Raw genomic sequence first — 13072 nt, 5'->3', positions numbered from 1 at the left:
CATCTGTCGGTACTGGTAGCGGCGGTACGTGTGGCCGGCCTCCCCGCAGTGGTCGCAGAGCAGGCGGTTGTCAGGGGCGCGCCAAACGTCGGTCTTACTCGTCGTGCATCCCTGGCCGGCTGGCGGGCGTTATGACGTCGGTGCTGGCGGCGGTGGTGCCTGGCGGCGGAACTGCTGGGGCGGCGCAGCGTCTTGACATGGGCGAGGAGGGGGGCGGTAGCGTCGGGCTGCAGCAGCATACAATAAAGAAAGCATAGCTCAATGCTTGCAGCTGCGGCGGTGTCGGCTGAGGAACACCCAGTGACTGTTGGAGTTCCTCGCGTAAACGTCAGCAATCGATGTCACTTCGGGCTGTGCAAAAGGTGCGGGCTTTCGCAGCTCCTCTCGCACGATGGCTCAGATCATTTGGCGCAAGTCGTCGGATATCGAAGGCATGAACAGCTGCGCTGTCTTGAAATGCGCGGCGATTGTACTGTCGGGTGCGCATCTCCAGCGTCTTCTCGATGGTCGTGGCTTCTGAGACGAATTCCTGGACGGTATTCGGAGGATTCCTCATAAGTCCAGCGAAGAGCTGTTCCTGTACTCCTCGCATGAGGAAACGAACCTTCTTCGGGCATGTCAGGGTCAGCATGGCGGAACAGTCGGTTCATATCTTCCGAGAAGATTGTCACCTTTTCATTCGGGAGCTGCACACGAGTTTCCAGCAATGCGGCGGCCCTTTCCTTTCGCACGACGCTTGTAAACGTTTCCAGGAAAGCGCTGCGAAAGATGTGCCAGGTTCGAAGATTGGATTCCCGATTCTCGAACCAAGTCCTTGCCGCATCTTCCAGGTAAAAGTACTCGTGGCGCAGCTTGTCTTCGGTGTTCCAGTTGTTGAATGTTGAGACCATTTCGAACGTCTCCAGCCAGGTTTCGAAGCCATCGCTTGGCGATTCATGGAAGGTAGGCGGCTCTCTGGGCGGCTGCAGGGGATACTGCGTCTGCCATCGTACCCGTTGTCTTCGTCGCCTTCGTACCCGTTGTCTTCGTCGACATCGTACCCGTTGTCTTCGGCTCTTGGCTTGTCCGGTAGGAGTCCGAATTGAGGGGGTTGTCCTTTAAGCCTCCGGCTTGCTCGACTGTCCCTGATGGTGTCGGTGTCTTCTTCTCGAGCGGGGCTGGGTTGACGGCTTGACGGGGGCGTTCGGAACATGAACGTACCCAGCACCTCCACCAGATGTCACGTGGTCGTGACGCTGACGAAGACAGCAGTCAGCCCGTCAGAGATGAAACTGTTTATTTGGCCGAACCCGCGGCCGGGAAACTGAAAGCAATACACTGATAGCGGCAAACAGAGCGTCGACCGTCGATCAACTGACAAGCCGTCGAATATTCCAGCGTTATCGCCGGTTGTCGCGCAAGTTCTAGAATAAGCGAGAGTGTTCGCGTCTTGCGCGCAATCTTAACAAAACAAGCTACAATAATCCAGAAGCTTCTCGAACAATCAGGCGCGGATTGCGCTGAGCTTTGCTGACAGTCTTTGTGGGCGAAAACCGAATACAGCAAGATTGATAATAAGAAACGCACGTGGCAATATGCTGCTAATTTAAAAAAAAGGAAATGAAAACACGGCTTCCCTATTACTTACTCGCGCAAAACACACAGGGACTAGAAGAGACTTACAAGGACAGACATGGCCCTGCCTGTCGATCGTGCCTGTGCTTGTCTCTTCTAGTCCCTGTGTGTTTTGCGCGGTTAAGTGAATGATGTATTTGTTCCAACTAGGCCGAATTGCAGTTTTGCTACGGCTTCCCTAGATTGTAGAGAAAAGAGAAACGCTTGCTTTCCTCAACTTACGTAACAGTCTAATTTGAGCGCTCAACCACACGTACAACGTATCTGCTTCTTAGTGCGCCTACGGGACAACCTTGAATAACAGCGGCGAGCAGTACATACCGCTTTTTTTTTTTGTTGAACGGAGCGGATCCACTGCTACAGTGTCGCGCTAAAGCTCCCAGAAAATGAGATAAGAAAACAACAGTTGCACAGGCTCCTGTAATTATTAACTGTGCTAGTACTCCCGCAGCGAGAGCAAGTTTACCTACAAGTAATTCTTCCTCTCCGCGCGGTGTGGAAGTCACAAAGCACACCAGTGTAATATGATTCCAAGTAAAAATGACTCACTCTCCCGCGTAATCCGTTCTGTAGCTGCATCAGTGATCACAAGGCTCTCAGCAGCACGAAGGTAAACAAAACAACAAATCGTCCGCTCGAGAGGCTGCGCTTTTTGCCATCGCTCATGTAGTTCGTTAGTCACCACGGCGAAGGCTCGGTCACGAATGATTCACACCTAGACACTACCGTAAATATAAACCGCGATTAACAGACGCGTGCGGAATTAGACAAATTAAGCACATGGAAACGATCAGCAAAAGACAAAGCGAAGCGAAGGCAACTGTTGCTCTAGCAGCCGGGCTGCGACTGTTGCCAGATTTGGGGTTTCGCTTACTCTGTCGGATCAAAGCTTACGGAAGCTACGCTACCGATCTAATGGTGTACACTTCGCCATAATGTCCAATTATAAAGAATAATAATTAAGAAAAGCAAACGTTCATTATGCAGAAACAGCAGTTTGCTAACCACGTTTACGTATATTCTCGTTATCAGACGCCTTTTTTCGGCCCACATGTTTCACTCGAGTCAAGGGAGCATTGGCAAAGCGTCCCTTGGCAAAGGAAAAGTGGAGGAGAGTTCAAGAAACACAGCGGCGCCTTGAGTGAAGGAAGGCGCTTCCCCTTGACTTGGCTAAGTCGAGGACAAGCGTTGAGTGAAGGTGCGTTTAAGAATACGGGGTAACACTCCCACGTTTAATTGCACATATATACCCCATGAAGTGGACGGGAGGTTCACCGCCGCCGTAGCTCAGTGGTAGAGCATCGGACGAGTTATTCAAAGGTCGCAGGTTCGGTCCCTGCCGGCGGCAAGTTATCTTTTCTTCCACTTTATTTTCTTCACATTTATATTCTAATTACTACAGATAACATCCCCTATATTTTCCTTGGCATTATTGTCTGTTAGTTCTCATTACCTTTTCTGTTTCGTCATTCAAACATCAGCTTCGCAAGTTCATAATTAATCTATGAACCATTTATTGAATGTTCTTTATCACAACTTCAATTCTGTGGTATGATTGTGTTTGCTTCTTATTATGTTACAGTTCCCTGTCCCCTATTCTTTTATGTTTTACAATATATTCCTGTTCGCATCGCCGTTTGGTACTATGAATACTTCGCACTATGAATATTCTACTGTTTTCATTTTTGCTGTTAGGTAGCGTTATTTTTTTCTACCATTATAATAAGGTCCCCCTACAGTGTTTGCACTGTGGGACCTTTTTCTGTACTAAAATGTTTATATTCTCTATATGTACTAAATATTGAATAAACTTCAATCTTCATTTCTTTTCTTTACTCGAAGTAAGGCTATGAGATACTGCTTGGTAGTGATTGTTTCATCAGTACGCACGAGTACGCACAGTGCCCACAGCGACAATGTTACACGACTGCCACTTAGAAATGAATAGAAAAAAAAACCAAGCCTCGCTGACCTATGAATAGAGTGCTTGAGTTGCTGTTCGGACATCGAGTGAACATTATGAAAAATGTTTCCAGTGAAAGCGCGCACCGCCGCTCATAAAGGCGAAAGCCTTAGATGCCTCATTAAACGCGAAAAGTGACCATCGGCGCCGTGAATGTGAACGCGAAGCGATGAAAAAATTATCATCACGCAATGACGTCACCACGACGTCATAGATCGGCAATATTTATGACCTCAATATGACGTCGTCATGACGTCACATACCGCAGTTTTGTAAGGGCTGCGTGACTTGCTTTCTTTCTGTGTGCTGCAAGGCCTGTGATGAGCATGAATTTCAGGAATTTCAGTACTGTTTAGTGGTATCTCTCGGCAATTTATCATAACATTGTATAATCTAGAAATATTAAATGCGAAGTATCTTAAGGCGGAGCTCATTCCGGTGGTGGTGGTGGTGGTGTGCGGCGTGACCACCCTTACTGCGCATGCGCATACCCTCTCCACTCACCCTCTCCCCTCACCCTCTCCCCCTTCCCTCTCCTCTTTGCCTCTCCCTACCCCTCTCCCCTTTCCCTCCCCCCTCCCCCTTTCCACTCTTCCTCTGAAACGCGGGCTAGACATGCCGAAATTCTCTCCTGCGCAACGCCGCGATTAGCTCGAGCGCATGCGCGTCCCCTCCCCTTCTCTCTCCTCCTCTACGCTGCCCCCCTCTCGCCCGCCTATCGACCGCGTTCCCCGCTCGCCCTGTGAGAATTAACGGCCAGGCTAGATGGAAGATACGACGCGCGTAGCGTCCCTCTTCGCGTTCCACGACGCGAGGTCGGTAGCATGCACAACGAACGCCAACGGAACGCGATCGTGCGAGTGCTCCGGCTTCGCATCGCCTCATGGTCCCCTTTAGCGGGAGATAGTGTAATTTTTTTGTGCTCAAGCAAACTGTTGCTTTGATAATTTTTTATAGCTTGTGCATTTCGTATTTCGATTATGTATAACTAAGAAAGCGCTGCTGCTCTTACGCCCAGTGCGAACAGGAGTACGTCAGAAGGCTAATCACCTCCTTCTGTCCCGACAGCGGGCAATGCCTTGCAGTGTTCGATAAATAAATGAATAAATGAATACCTAAATAAATAAATAAATAAATAAATAAATACACTCAATAATCATAGCTCCGTCGTTTCTCACAATTGCACGAAGAAACTAACAATAACCAATCTGGCTTTGCCGCAATATTAGTGCACTTGCGGAGAAGACATCGTTGTCGGGCATAAATGTACAAGTAAGGTGGTACGCAGCCATATACCACGTTAGCCATAACTTGGTCGTTAATTAGGCGGAAGCCTTAGATGCCTCATCAAACGCGAAAATTGACCGTCGACGGCGTTGACGTCCGGTGTCAGCACGAGTGATGCAAAAAGTCATCACGTGATGACGGCACGTGACGTCGACAAGTGGCGTCATCTCCTTACATCGTCGTTTGGTCAAAAATGGGCCGAAAACGATGGCAGGGCAAAGCCACGTTTGGTGCAGAAAGCTTTCGGAGGGGGGCGTGTGAGGATCAATACATCGACAGAGAAGAAAAAGAAGACGACTTTCGCCTTCGAGTTCTCTCAGGCGAACACATAAGGGACTCTGTAAGCTTTTTCTTTTTTCATTTAAGAAGGTCATTACGTGTCGAAAAACGATGTCAAATACATCTGATTACATTGGGGTTAAGAACCTATGATGAGCAACGTTGCCCGCAAGAAATAACTTCGAGTCAGCGCACAATTTCGCAAGAAAGATACAATTGGAACAATCTAGTTCGATCTATATATAGGAGAGGGGGAAGTTGCGTAATGCGAACTTGCAGCTCGAAAAGGTACTCAAACAACATCCACCGAAACGGTGAGATTGCTTGCAAGAAAACAGGCGCAGCGAGTAAAAGACGGTGCGCTTTCTTCGCGATATGCGCCTTTCTGCCCGGAAAGAAACCAGCTGGTGTGAAAGGAGGTCAATTTGTAGGCGCCCTCTTGGACTTTCTTAATCTGTTATGTTCGTACTGCCAGTAGCAGCGAGGAACGGCCGCCTCAAAATACGGGGACGGAAGTGTACGCGGAAACCTTTAGAAAGACTGGAGAGAGGAGATTTCGGCGAAGTTTGCTTTCGCGCGAACGTCGTTCGATCGAGGCAGTTCGCTGCTGTATTAGTTCATCAGCCACGGTGTAGGTAAGCGCCACCGATATAATACCAACAGGTATAGCACAGGTTCGCCTTTCTTCCAGGTCTTGCTGCTCCTCAATATTTATTTATATATTTATTTATTGATTAGAAGCAGTTTGAGCGCCCGAAGGCACTACAGAAAGGAGTGGGAAAAATAATAGTCACATGTGCAATAAAAAAACGAAGAGAAAAAGTTACAAGGCACCTCGTAAGCCGATTATGAAACCTTCTTCATCCGTTATGCTGGCGATGTAGTCAGGAACATGGTTCCAGACGGTACTTGTCCTAGGAACAAACGAATCATCGCATAACCTGGCGCGACAAGATGGTAGGCCCACCTTGTAGCGATGATTCGTCCTTGGCGATATGAAACAAGGTGGATACTACAGGGCGTCCTTCAAATAGCTCTTATAATGATAGATCTTGTGAAGAAAAGTAAGGCTAGTGTTCTGAAACGATCCTTACCTCAGACCCTTTCCTTGCCTTACCTGAGGAGCTCTTCATGCTTTCTGATCTTAAGGAGATCCTTTATAGAGCCAGCTTATTCTAAAGGCTTCCTTCAACCTACCTTTTTTTAAGGGCCGCCTCAGTAAAGTAAGGCGCGCGTTCCACAAGTCCGGGATCGAGAGTACGAGTGAAATACTGACTAAACGTCCGTTTTCAAGCAATCATAACGAGAATTTTAGTGCACAACGATGAATAATAACGTGTACACTATTTTTTCGCGATATGGGTGCACAGCCTTTTCCGTTTACTTAACTTTCGCCTGTTGCGGCAGATATTAACAGGATGGTCGAGCAACCTTGGAGCTCATTGCGTTCATTGATGCATTTCAACGGCCTGTTATAAGGGAGCGATTAATAAAGATCGTTTAAAGATTCGAAGACATCGACGAGATTGATTTTCATAACCGAGAAGTGTGTATCTTATGAAATTTCCTCACTTTGGTGAAAATTTTGGCTCCAATGAATTTATGTACGAGTAAATTATCACGTTTACATTCAAAACAAGGGCGCGTCTATCGGGTCGTGCATCGCGCCTTTGTGGATAGGCCTTTTTTTTTGCAAAACGACAAAGTCTACAGCAGCGGTTCCCAGGAACCCAAAACCTGACAGAATTCAGATATATGTGGGCCATTTCTTAGCAGTTTTGCAATGTGGCGCCTCGGTGTTCCATTCTGAGTTGTCCCAAATGGTCGGAATATTTGAAGAATTCATATCGCCCCTTGTCATAAGACGTGATATTAGTCACCGTGAAAATACTCATGCTGCAATCACGTGAAATTAGCCATGCTGCCACAGAGTAGACGCCAACTTTTAGGCACTAGTCACACGCCTGTATCACGACGGATTACTAATCTCAGTAGCTGAGATAATCCACAGAAAAGAAAAGGAGGGTTTCCTGGGCACACACTGTAGCGCATGCGGCTGCATCTCTGTGTTTGCTAAGACCAATGTAATTTCTCCCACCCTGACGACCGCATATGTCTCATTGCGAAAGCAGCCTGCATGACATGTGAAGATTGCCCATGCATAAGAAGCCATTGTTAGTCTGATCCAAATAAGAACTGTCATTCCTGGAAGACGCCAGAACGAACGGTGGACGATCAAGGGTCCTACGTTTTCACATTCCTTGAGTCTCTTCTTTTTTTTTTCTATTCCTGTAAAATGTCTTGTCCTCTTCGCGCTGCCCAATCTTAAAGAAAAAAATTGACAGCCGTTCAGGCGCACGTTCGAAAATACCCCTGGCAAGCAATTTTCCAACAAAGACGAGGATATAATTCTAGCGAGCTTGGGCAGAAGTACAAGGCATCGATCGAAAATACGAAATCGGACACACTGCCGCTGTCAAAGAACTGCAGAGAAGCGCCCTTCCAGTGCATGTAGCTAGGTAAGGGGGTCTGAAGGTAGCCCTAGAGCTACCTTAACTTGAGGGAGCACCAAGGAGGGCCTCAGTGAGGGAACCTTACTAAGGAGCGTTCCAGAACACGTGATAAGGAGCCCTCAAGCAGTTAAGGCCCCCTCGCTGATGTAAGGAGTGTTTCAGAATACGGGCCTAAGGAGAGATGTTTAGGGGGAGATATGCAGTTGAAAGCCACAATATTTTTAATGGGTGCAAAATTCTAGGAATTAATGCTCGAAAACAATTCCGTTTGATCTAGCTCGTATGAGAAACAAAGGCGCATTAGCATATGAAAAAAAAATTGCAATAAACAATGTTCGGCAGATAGTAGACTGTGGGGGAAGTGTACAAATTTGGAATATTCATCAGAAAAATGACATAAAGCATAATTGAGCCAAACGCCAGTTGTAAGGGATAAGATGCTTGACTGTGAAGGTCTTTATTGCTGACGAAAGTGCGAGCACAAGATTAAAGTCGTCACTGTTTTTATGGAAAAAAAGACTGTATCAATATTTCTTATTTTTAACAGCCAAGCTGTTTAATTTTCGATCAGCTTACTATAACCAACTATAACCTATCACCAACTATAAGAACTATAACCAACTAGCCCAGATTTCCCTTCTTGTTCAAGCTGTTTAAGCTAGTCGTAACTTGTGCGGCCTTCCAGAAAACTATCATAATCACGAACGGGTATGTGCCACAGAAACTGGCCAAATCGCACTACTCACCACTGCTTCACTAAGAAAAAGAGAAAGCTATAGAAAGAAGGAGACAGAAAATTTCAAAGAATCAATAAAAAAGACAAAAAATAGAAAGACAGAAAGATATGGAAAGAGAGAGAAAGAGAAAGAAACCGACACGTTAGTCGTCGGGATGAAGCTGTGCATTAGGCGTCAACGTGGGGGTATCTACGTCCAACGGTGCTATAGCTGCCAAATACCAATAAACATTGCGCAAGCTCTCACAGATCAAGGTGCAATAAACAGCCAACTACTGCTGTGAAGATAAGGCTCCCTTTCGTGCCATACTGATTGTTATGACGGAGGGATCAACCATGCTTTTACCAGCGAACCTGTTTCAGCCACCCGTACTTTTTGTGACCTATCAGAAAACTGTCATCATCATCATGAACTGTTATGTGCCACATAAATCGCACTACTCCCCACTGGTCCACTGAGAAATACACAGAGCAAGAGATAGAAAATTTCAATGAAATAATGGGAATAAAGACATAAAGATATAGAAAAAAAGAGGAAGAGAAACAGAAGCAGAGATAGAAAAAGACGGGAAAAAGTTGAAAGATCAATAGAAATAAAGAGAAGGAAAAAAAACACACATAAAAAAGGGTAGAAAAAGAAATGAAGATATATAGAGCTAGAAAAAGAATAAAGTAGAAAAGGACGAAACAGATACAAAATAGATACAAGAAACAAAGTGAAAGAGAAAGGAAGATAAGGAACAAACAAAGAAAATGATGAGAAAAAACGAAGGCCCTCCGGCTGCGGTCTTCCTTCAGGCTTGGCACGACTAGTGCGAAGCTGTCATCCTAGGGAACGGGAACTGCGAGAAGAGCCCGAAGCGAAGGAAAGCCTACGCCAACGATGACGTGCCCGTAGGTCTATGAGAGGTGCGAACGCTTGGTTCTGGAGTTTGGACATCCGTGTCTAACTAACCTTGCTAAAGCCTAGCAACAACCTAGAAACAACCAGATTAGACTTCGGAATCGACCATTTTCACTTTAATATGCCATGCGCGGCTTTGTGCAAGCTCCGTAATTTTTTTGTTTTGTTTTTGTTATTACGCAGTTAGCGTTCTAAAAAATTGGGGGACGCTTAAGCTTCGCCTTTAAGAGTTGAATGCGATAGCAATATCCTGCCCCTAGTGCGCACTTCGAACACTACGAGTGTTTAACAGAATGCGCGCACTAAGGTGTGTGCCTCATGTAATGGGTAGCATGCTTTAAACCAGGAGCAATTATGCGCGAGAACCTTTTTCGAAGTTGCGATGCACCCACTACGTTGTCTTAAGGGAATACGCGCAGTAATGTGTGTGCCTTTTGTAATGGGTGGCTGTCTTTAAACCACCAAGTCGTTATGATAATGGCATGGTGTGACGCCCGATGGCAATGTACGCTTGTACTACGCAATATTACTGCCATATTACATCTAGTACTGTGACACCTGCATACAGGACGCGTATTTTTGGGAAGCATCAAAGTTACTTTCAGTGCAGCTCCAAGCAGGGGCGTGGCTGTGTGGTAGAACACCTGCTTACCACGCAGACGGCCTGGGTTCGATTTTCACTCGGACCCAGCATTTTTATTATTTATTTTATTTGCAGCTTTTTCGATTTTTCGGTCACGGACAAGATGATGATTTTTCGCTCACAATCAACGGTGCCGACGCCGACGGCGGAATTTCTGCGATACGAGCTCTTTAACGCTATCGCGTTAAAAAGCGTAACGCTGCGCGGCCGGCGTAGCATAGACAATACGAGCAAGCGCATAATTTGTAGTAATACAACCGAACAACTTAAAGCAATGCCGTCAATATCACCACGCGAGGTGCTACACCCACAGCGTCTATAATATGGCGTGTATTTTTATTTTAGGTAAATGACAAATATGGGGAGATTTTTAGGTAAGCAACAAAGTACGCACGGTTAAGTTGAAACAGAGCACCAAGGAAAAAGGGCACCTTGCGAGAAGGCTGTGTGAAAGCTATACACGTAAGCTGTTTGGGCAAGATATCGCGAGAAGTCTCGCCGGCGAAACAACACATAAGGAATCGCGTAAGAAGGAAAGCTTCTTCCACTGCAATGGGTAAGTGATGATCTAAACATGCTTTAGAAACCAAATATATAGTGCTATCCCCAAAAAGAGAAAGATCATATCACGCAATCTTTAGCAATGGGTATGATAAGACGATCGAGAAACGTGCCGTCAGAAAAGTCCTTGGACTCGGGAGCACGAAATGAAGAAATACATGACAAATCCAAAAACACAGGTGGCAGCAGCCACGATGGACGCTCCCTTAACTTGACTCGTCGACAGAAAAAAAAAGAAATAAAAAACAAGAACGACTGCTGCAGTTTGCCGGACGATGACCGGTATACGCTAAGCTCACCGCTTTCTCTCGGTCCGAACTTGTGGACTCACCCGCTGTAGAGCCAACGGCTGCAAGAAATAATAATAATGATAATCAATAAAATAAAGAGAATCAGATGTTGACGTCGCGGACATCTGCCTTGAAATGCCAGAGGGGCCACATCTTTATTTTTTTCAGCGTTGGCACGGTTCGGACGTCATCGTCCGCAGGCAGTTACCTCACAATTCATCCGCAGCTGTTGGTCTTAACTTCTTGCTTCGTCTCGGGAAGGTGCCTTTGTGAGAGCACGCTTTCCTGCTGGCAGCCCTGTGATGTCCACCCTGAGCGATCGAGCTCAGGGAAAGGCACGTAAATGCGTCGGTGCCGGCTTGCAGCTTGAAAGCATGTATCAGCGTGTGCACGTCTGTTGTCCTTTTCTTTTTCTCCAGTTGTTTCACTCACAATTTCTTATACATGCGCGCTTTTTTTTCTGTACCAGCTATCTGCGGTGATGTGTGAACGGATCGTTCGGCTCTTTTCTCGAGCAGGCTATTTCCGCGCTTCGCTTCATGTGTGTCTCTGGATGTTCTGACCTGTGATCGCAATTTAGAAACCTGTGACAGGGCATCCGGGCTGGCGCAAGTGCTTTGGCCAAAATAGAGGGAAAGAAAGAGCGAAGCAGAAAGCGGGTATTGTAGCAAGGATATCGTGGGTTTGGCTAGTCTGCGCTGGAGAGAGTGAATGTGCAATAGAAAGAAGGCTCAAAAGAAAACGTCCGTAAACGTGAGCATGCGTGCGGACAGCATAAATAAAGGCTTTTTGGAAAGATTGAATTTAACCAGAGGCGTTAGCCTGCAAAGTGTCTGGTGGAAGAGCTGAGGAGTTCTAGACTTGCGCTTTGAAGTCTGTCAATTAAATGATGGATCCAGTCTACCTCCTCGGCACGCGACTGTTTATGGTGTTGACCACTGACAGCTTGCATTAGGAAATGTAAGCCAACTCAAATAAGTAACCACGGCAACAAGCAATTTTGTTTCAACCGGTCATCATATCAGCTGAGCACCATTCAACGAATTTTAGTTTTAATCATGCGAGGCTTAGCGCGTAAAAAGCGGGTCTCTTTTTCAATAAAGTTGAGTTTCCGGTCACCGCCACTCGCGCGTCTTCTGCTCTGTGTTCACTATTTTACGCGCCAATCCTCACCATGAATCTGTGCCAGCTCGCCCAGTACACCACTTTACTTCAGTTCATTCGAGTTTGAGTGTGAATTTGTCTTTATTTCTAATAGTTGGGGAGAACGCAGGGAAGACAGGCTCCAAGTGCAGCTCGAAAAACACCTTGGCCTCTATCTCAAGACATGAGCAACGGGAAGAGGGAGCGTGGTTTTGACAAAAATACAGAAATATGAGATTAAACAATGCATACTCCGCAACAGAGTCCCAAGATTAGTAGTTGGATGTAAAAAAATTCATATCATTTCACATGTCACACAAACATGTAGCATAGCCTAGATATTATGTCTACAAAGCTCCGACATTTGCAGCTATCCATCGATGACCGCGATCAGCAGCCAGAACTGCCAAAGACAGAACGACTGAATGAGTCATTTCCTTCGTAAGCGTGGGCTAATCAAAAAGCTCTGGAAGCTTGCAAAGTGTCCCTTTTGCAAACCAAAGAAGCATCTGAAGCCCATGTAGACCCAAATTTTACGAAGGACCACAGAGTGGCACCGATAGCAATACATTGCTAAACATCGGAACGTGAAGCTGCAGAATTTAAATGTGGTATATCGTCACGAGTGGCACTTAAAAAAGTCATCCTCCGGTAATACGCAGAAACAAATCTTCCGATCGGCAAGGGCTACGGGGCATATCACCGCAGGTCACTTGCAACGAACACTAGCAAAGGCAGCAACGATAAGCTATGGTATAATATGGAAAAACTTTTATTTAGGTCCGTCGGGGCGTGAACTAGCACGTAGCGGGCCGCTCCCACGTCGGGACAGATAGGCCTAATCTGTCCGCCACTTCGTGGGCCCGTTGGACCGCCCATAGCTGCGTCCTTAAATCCGTACTGCGTAGCGCAGCATCCCACTTTGACGATGTAACGTTTTCAACCCGTAACGCAGGGCACCGCCAGAGCATATGATCTAAGCTGGCAATGTCTGAGCAAAGCGCGCATGTGTTTGACGTCTGAATTTCTGGGTAAATTTTGTGCAAGAGTGCGGGACTGGGATATGCCCCGACCTGCAGGAGTCTGAGCGTCAATGCCTGAGGCCTGTTCAGTTTACTGTGCGGTGGCGGATACTTTCG

The 13072-nt window shown here is 46.5% G+C and overlaps 1 non-coding gene across 1 annotated transcript; it reads left to right on the top strand.

Annotated features, from left to right (window-relative positions):
• Window positions 1–2890: 2890 nt before the first annotated feature.
• Trnat-agu (transfer RNA threonine (anticodon AGU)) lies at window positions 2891–2962 on the top strand. Its single transcript has one exon. It is a non-coding gene; the product is annotated as a tRNA-Thr (tRNA).
• The last annotated feature ends 10110 nt before the right edge of the window (window positions 2963–13072 follow it).

This window comes from Rhipicephalus sanguineus, chromosome 3 (assembly GCF_013339695.2).
Source record: "Rhipicephalus sanguineus isolate Rsan-2018 chromosome 3, BIME_Rsan_1.4, whole genome shotgun sequence".
Classification (NCBI taxonomy): domain Eukaryota; kingdom Metazoa; phylum Arthropoda; class Arachnida; order Ixodida; family Ixodidae; genus Rhipicephalus; species Rhipicephalus sanguineus.
This window is presented reverse-complemented; position numbering and strand designations above follow the sequence as displayed.